A 7016-nucleotide genomic window follows, 5' to 3' on the forward strand; every position below is an offset into this window, starting at 1 on the left:
TATCTCACAGACTCACAGACCTTGACTATGGTTGTGAAAGGGGATGCACCGACAAAATAGAGTGTCCTGACTCATGTGGTGGGGGGCTTGGATGGAACCTAAAATGATGTATATGGCGGGCCTTGCATGTTTAAGTCTGGGAATCCCTGATCTAAGGGACAGATAGCCACAGGGACCCTCATTAATGTTTTCCACCATTATTTAAACGTAGACTTAGACATCTTTATTGTCCATTAACCCTAAAGCGACCGACTGGGGTCATTTATGACCCCGGGCACATATTTTCATACACCATTTCTGCAATTTTCATCAGAAAAACTTGTCCTTCTAGGAGTTTGTCAATACATATGTTGTGCATGTTGTGAATGATTTATGTGAAATTCGGACCATCTATATGGGATTTATAATCAAAACACCTCTGGGGTCATTTATGACCCCGAGAGGATCCATGAGATACTCAACATTATAATGTTCATTGTTGTTGAAATTTTCAAACTCTGGTTTTTGTATTTTGTGTCTTGGGGCAGGCCATGGTCAGCAGACCTGAAATATTCATAATATAAACATTTATAGTATTAAAATATAATATATTATAGAAATAAATAGGGCACCCCTGCGATAGCCAACGAAGCATATTGTGAGGGCACCCAGGTAGCATTTCTTCTGTTATTGGTCCATATTTGTTGATATCATGGCACAGTGGTCCTAGACACATGATGTGAATATGAAATGGAAGTCATCCTGATGAACAAAGAGGGAGGAAACAGGCCATCAGTGTAGAAATCAATGGCGTTTTTAGAATTTTCCTTATTATATGGCTATACAAAGGCTGAAGCATCAGTTGAATCATTTCTTTGCTCTAATACATATGGAAGACACCTTTTCACAGCTACAATGTCCAGAAAAAGTGTCAGAGAAATTTTGAGTGTGCATAAGGTTATATGTTTGAGACATGGTTTTGTCTATGTAAATTACCATATTCTCTGATCTTGTGATTTCATGAACCCAGAAATGTTGAGTACCCTACATTTTTATTGAAGAAATATAATCTATGGGCCTAATGGATAGAATTTAGCTTGGTTTCCCAAAGTTTCACTTTGAGCAATTTCCATAATTAGCATAAATATACTCTATTATTATTATTACAAGTGAATAGGCTAAAAAATGTAAATGATAGATATCACCACGAAACTTTCTCAGTTGAATACTGATGATGAGAGAAGAAAAAAAGGTATTGGATGTTTTTTGTATTTTGATGTTTACATATGCAAATGAGGGCATACATCATATTTAGCATATACGTATGTAAGTTTGACTAATTTTTAGCAAAACAATGAAATGTTCAAATTCACATTTTTTTGCTTTAGATGAGGGACAAGTATGTGTAAGATGTAAATAAATTTGAATGAACCCCAAAAACTAATTTATATAGTGGTATTTCTATGTAAACTCCTTGGGGTCATAAATGACCCCGCTCGGTCAGATTAGTTGCAAAAACAGGCCGGTCGCTTGAGGGTTAAACTTACATGAAAGGGAAAATTTGATTTGATATAGTGACACAAAGACACACAAGCAAAACACACATCACAGTCAGCACAATAAAGAATATATACAATATATATATATATATATATATATATATATATATATATATATATAGAGAGAGAGAGAGAGAGAGAGAGAGAGAGAGAGAGAGATATGATAAGATACAAACTGTGGAATAAAATCAAATCTCATTACTCTAGCCATGTCACTCAGTTAAATCAGTTAAATATTAAAACTAATTAAAAGTGTACCATGCACTGCTAAGAGGAGCACACAGAGCTTTCTACACTTAGTTACAATGCACTGTGTTATTGTATAACATTTAAAATTATTATATATACGTTTATTTTGTTGATTTTTAAGCACCGGGAGCATCTGCACTTTACCAATTTCGTTGTACCTGTACAACGACTATAAAGACATTCATTCATTCATTCATGAAGGCTATTGAGGAGCACACAGAGCTTATGTACTCTCAGCTACTATAACCAGTTCTTTGTTTAGAATAGCCATAGCTGATGGGACAAATGACCACTTGTAGTTCTTCCTTGCCATTTGAACTTTAAGTCTACACCCAGATGGTAGCAACTGGAAAGCACAGTGAAAAGGGTGAATAGGGTCCACACAATACCTGTCAACCATCCCTAATTTCCCGGGAAACTCCCTTATTTTGACTCTTCCCGATTTTATATTTTTCCCGGAAATATCCCGGATTTTTCACATGATCAAAAAACAGTCGGTCCAGTAATTATACACGGCCTTGTCAGTTATAGTCTAGACACATTTTTCATATTTGTGAATGTTAGAAGCATTTTTTAGTAAAAGTTGGGAACCTATATACTTAACATAATTTAAGTGTGCTGAATTCAACTAGACTGGTTCCCAAGCTGGATTTTGAGGTTTTGACAGTTACATTTGAAAAACAAAATGGCTGCCAAAATACGCTATTTTTGACACAGCATTTTTACCAAGTATTGCTGTACTTGGAAATAAATGCTCTTTTCCAACATTTTGTGTCCCAATAATATTTCTTGATGAATGTATCTACTATAGAGGATTTTAAAAAGTATAAAATAGCTTCTAGAATGCTAATAATACTAATATTGTAGGTGTTAGCCTAAACGTTTCAAATATTTAGCTTTTCTAATAAGATATTTGTAGCCTATGTGTGTTTATATGGTTAAGAAAATTGATATAAGTATTTTAGAAATACTTAGCATAATGTGCAGTATTTAGTGTTTCCAAAAAATCACTTAAAGTTGCTATTAGCTCTCTGAAAACTGTCCAGAAATCGCTAGATCACACCATGATATTACATATAACATAAGTTATTTTGTGTCATTTTGAAAAATGTTCAGACATATTTTACATATTTTATAAGATACTATTGCATACATTTGAGATAGTCTATACATGCTACTCAGCCTGATTGTTAGTGTCCAGACATCTCTTGAAGATGATGGAATTGGTAGCAAGGAAAAACTTGCTCAAAGTACAGTTCTGAATGAGGCTTAAGTCCTTGTTTATTGTGTCAGTGATGGCAAAAAATGGACTCCGAAACATGTCGGTCTTGCTTGTACTCTTCATCAAGCTATTGGGTAAAAGACCTAATACGACAATTCAACCTGGCAGGTCATTGTCTGAGTTACAACCAGGTCCTCCAAGTCCAGATCCTCCTTAGCTGAGAGCACTGTAAAAACACTGAACCAAGAGAGTGGTGCCATTATTCCAACAAACATTGCGGCAGATAAATTCATCCACTACTACACATGTGATAACATTGACATCCTGGATGAAACACTTGATAGGAAGAATACTTCCCATGCAACACAAATGGCAGCATGGCAGAGAGGCCAACCAATTGATGATTCTGTTAAAGATATGAGGTGTCCACTAGACATAGGCCCTACATTAAATGTGCCAAATGCCCTGATGGAACTACATCCTCTCAGGATTACTCCTAGGACATTCAAACCAACTTTTTCAGCACCCATTGCTGAATCATGCTTTGGAAAATCTGGAGAGGAGCATAAGTATGCTAAACAAGCAAAGGCCACGGACCTAGCTTTCTTCTTGCACTGTCAAAACTTAGACATGAAGACTTCTTGGTCAGTGTTCAATCAGTCACTGTAATCAAAGGAACAACAGACTGCTGCGTTGTATTTGCCAATAGTCCTACCATACGCTACTGCACACGTTTTGCACACATTTTGATACTTTGAATACAAATGCATTGTCATATCTTCACATTTTGGACAGGAACATACAAGTTTAGCCAGATTCTGATCAGGCTATGAAGTGGGTAAATGTCACAGGCAATAAAAGAGCATCATTGCGATCACCGAGACAGCCTCAGCTTTGTGTAGGTGGACACTCTCTTTTAACCTGAGATCACACATTGCAGATCAAACATATGGAATGTACAGTGTCCTCCATGGCAGCAAGAAACTTCACAATGACGGAACCTACTCACCGCAGATTAGAAAGAATACGGAGTAAGTTCTTTACACACATTTGTGCGTACCCAGTTCCTTGGACTCACGTCTCCTGACTGAGTTCACGAGAACCCTGAACGACACGAGTTACGAGAGCTTGACTAGTTCTAGCCTGCTCTTTCTCTTTGTTCTCTTGACTACGGTCGACTACTGGCAACGCATTTTAGTGGAGTCAGACTCTGACTCCCCCCTGGCAAAGTGCTTCGATCTCCCGCCTAAAGCCGGGCATACACTGTGCGATATTTTCACTCGTGGGTCTTAAGCTTCTGCTCACACTGCACGATGGAATTTCACTGTTTAAAAGTTTACAACTCACGACTCACGTCCTCAAACTACACGAGCCGACGGTCGGATGCGAGCGAAATGCTTCCACCGTACGACGCGACAGGCATGTTTCCCCGGTCTGCAGAGGAGGGAACATGCGCGCCTGAGGTGGAGCGATTTACGCACGAGCCACGACCAGAATTTCAAACCGTTTTGATTTTCTTGCGACACTGCGATTGCACGATCGTGAGGCGAAATCGCTTGTCGTTACCCCATGTACACTGCACGATGCGAGACTCACGATTGACCTGCGATTGAGCAAGAAATCGGCCCGACTCTCAAAAAGTCGTGCGAGTGCCAAATCGGGGCAAAATCGGGGCAAACGTCGCACAGTGTAAGCCCAGCTTAAGGTGGATGACTTTTCATCCCAACTCCCTGCCACCACAGAGAATCTCATAAAGCAGGGACTGACCACCACCCTAGTGGCTGATGTGGCTTCCCCAGCTCGAGCAGCTGCCTCGGAGCCCCTTGGCCATCACCGCAGGCCATTGCGCTTGGCACAAAAGCGCACCCCGTCGCCATTCATGGCACGCTTGTAGACTCCAAAAGTCCTGTATAATACACCACGAGCGCCTTCGTCTGACGCCTCCCTTTTTCCCCTCCTGCAAGGAGGCGAGATTTCTCAGGGTTTGTCCAACCTTAACCCACGGGGCTCAGGGGCCTCAGCTGAGAGTGTAGGGGCTTCGGCCCCTCCTGCTACTTTCCTCTCTCCTGCAGGTTCGATTCTGGCACCGGACCAGGAGGACATCCCCCAGCCCAGGGGCCACCTGCCCCTATGAGTCTGGCAAGGGAACATTTGAACCTAACCGGTTTTCTGGATAACGTTATCAGGACAATTCAAGGGGCCAGGGCTCAATCTACTGGGACACTGTATAACCTGAAGTGGTCTGTCTTCGAACGCTACTGTGACCAACGCGACGAGACAACTTCTCAGTGTTCAGTACCGATGGTGTTGTCCTTTCTACAAGACTTATTGGGGGGAGACAATGCTTTACCATTTAAGTCTACTTTGCAGCGATTTCATTGTGCCATGTAGGATTCAGTTCCAACACTCTGAGTGCCCATCCACTAGATACTTACGCCCCTTGTTATGTCACCTGGGATATCTCTCTAGTACTGGAGGCTATGTGTGGGGCCCCTTTCGAGCCCCTCCAAGAGGGGTCTCTCCAAACTGCTTTTGCACACCACCTTTCAGATCCGTGGAAGAGAGGGGACAACACAACTTGTGCCCTGTGCACGCTTTACGCATGTACATGAACAGGACAACTGTTTGTGTGCTTCATCAAGCCCTCTACAGGGCTCACAGTTTTAAAATAGAGGTCTCCAAATGGTTGGTTCAAACCATTGCCCTGGCACATGAGTCCAAGGGTCGCCAACCCCCGGCTCAGATTAGGGCTCACTTTACCAGTGCGGTCTCTACATCTTGTCCTCTCTTCAAGGATGCAGCAGTTTCAGACGTATGCAGCGGCTGGTTGGGCCAACCCCGCCACCTTTGTCCGGTTCTACCGGCTAGATGTGACCACATTGCCACAGGAACATAGGGTTCTGGGCACGACCACTGATTGTCTGTAGGGTGAAAGGAACGCTATCCTTACAGGCGGCTCTTGGAGTTCTGCCTAGTTTGGACCAGCAATCAGGAGTGATTGTAACTCTCCCATAGATATGCGAACGATTCGACTGAAAGAGAACATTAGGACATGAATATGTCCCCGGTTCTCTGAAGGAGATGAGTGAGCCATCTCTCAAGACACCCTCGTTGCCGACAGCCGAAGAGAGGTTTGGCATCAAAGTGGCTTATTTTCGGTTTTGAGAAAGTGGACATCCCGCCCACGAAGCAGTTGATTGGACCTTTGGCGTGATTGCAAAGGTCTTCAGCTAATCGTACAGCTGAGAGTGTGCTCCCATAGAGATGGCTCACTCATCTCCTTCAAAGAACCGGGGACATATTCATGTTCCAATATATTTTTTTTTTTAGATAATACTATCTTCTTTCTCTCTCTTTTTCTTTCCAAATCTTATTGAATAACAATTGTGTATGATAATGTGCTTTACGGAGGCTATTGCTATTGAATGCCAGTTTACGAGGATATCACATTATAAAAAGGCATAATTATAGTAATTTTTATCTTTTTGCCATGACATTTTGCCTTTGTGTAAGTGTAGGAATACATCTTAAATGCAAATATGTGAGCATTGCACATTTATTTCCATGAAGAAGTGATACTTTCTAACATATTCTGCCCAAAATCAAGAATTTCGGCGGCCATTTTGTTTTTTGCCCATTTCATGGTCAAAAACTCAAAATTCAGCTTGGGAACCAGGCTAGCTGAATTCATGGTACTCTAATTGTCTTAGTAAACTAGGTTCCCAACTTTTACTAAAAAATGCTTCTAACACCCTTATAAAGGGCCTTTTTCTGGAAATGCTTCTAGTCTATTAGCCCGATGAACCACACCCCCTTTTCAAGAGAGAGACCGAGAGGGTCTTGCTTATCAAGCTACCTGCCAGTAGATTTTATGCCAGAAGCCACCAAGTATTGAAGTTCCAAATATGAGGTGTCACCCTCGAGCTCCGTAGCGCTTTGTGCACCCACTCTTTGCCTCAGAAACCGTCAGTTCATACAACGCATAACAGCCACGGAAAAGCGAATAT

This window comes from Engraulis encrasicolus, chromosome 7 (genome assembly GCF_034702125.1).
Source record: "Engraulis encrasicolus isolate BLACKSEA-1 chromosome 7, IST_EnEncr_1.0, whole genome shotgun sequence".
Lineage (NCBI taxonomy): Eukaryota > Metazoa > Chordata > Actinopteri > Clupeiformes > Engraulidae > Engraulis > Engraulis encrasicolus.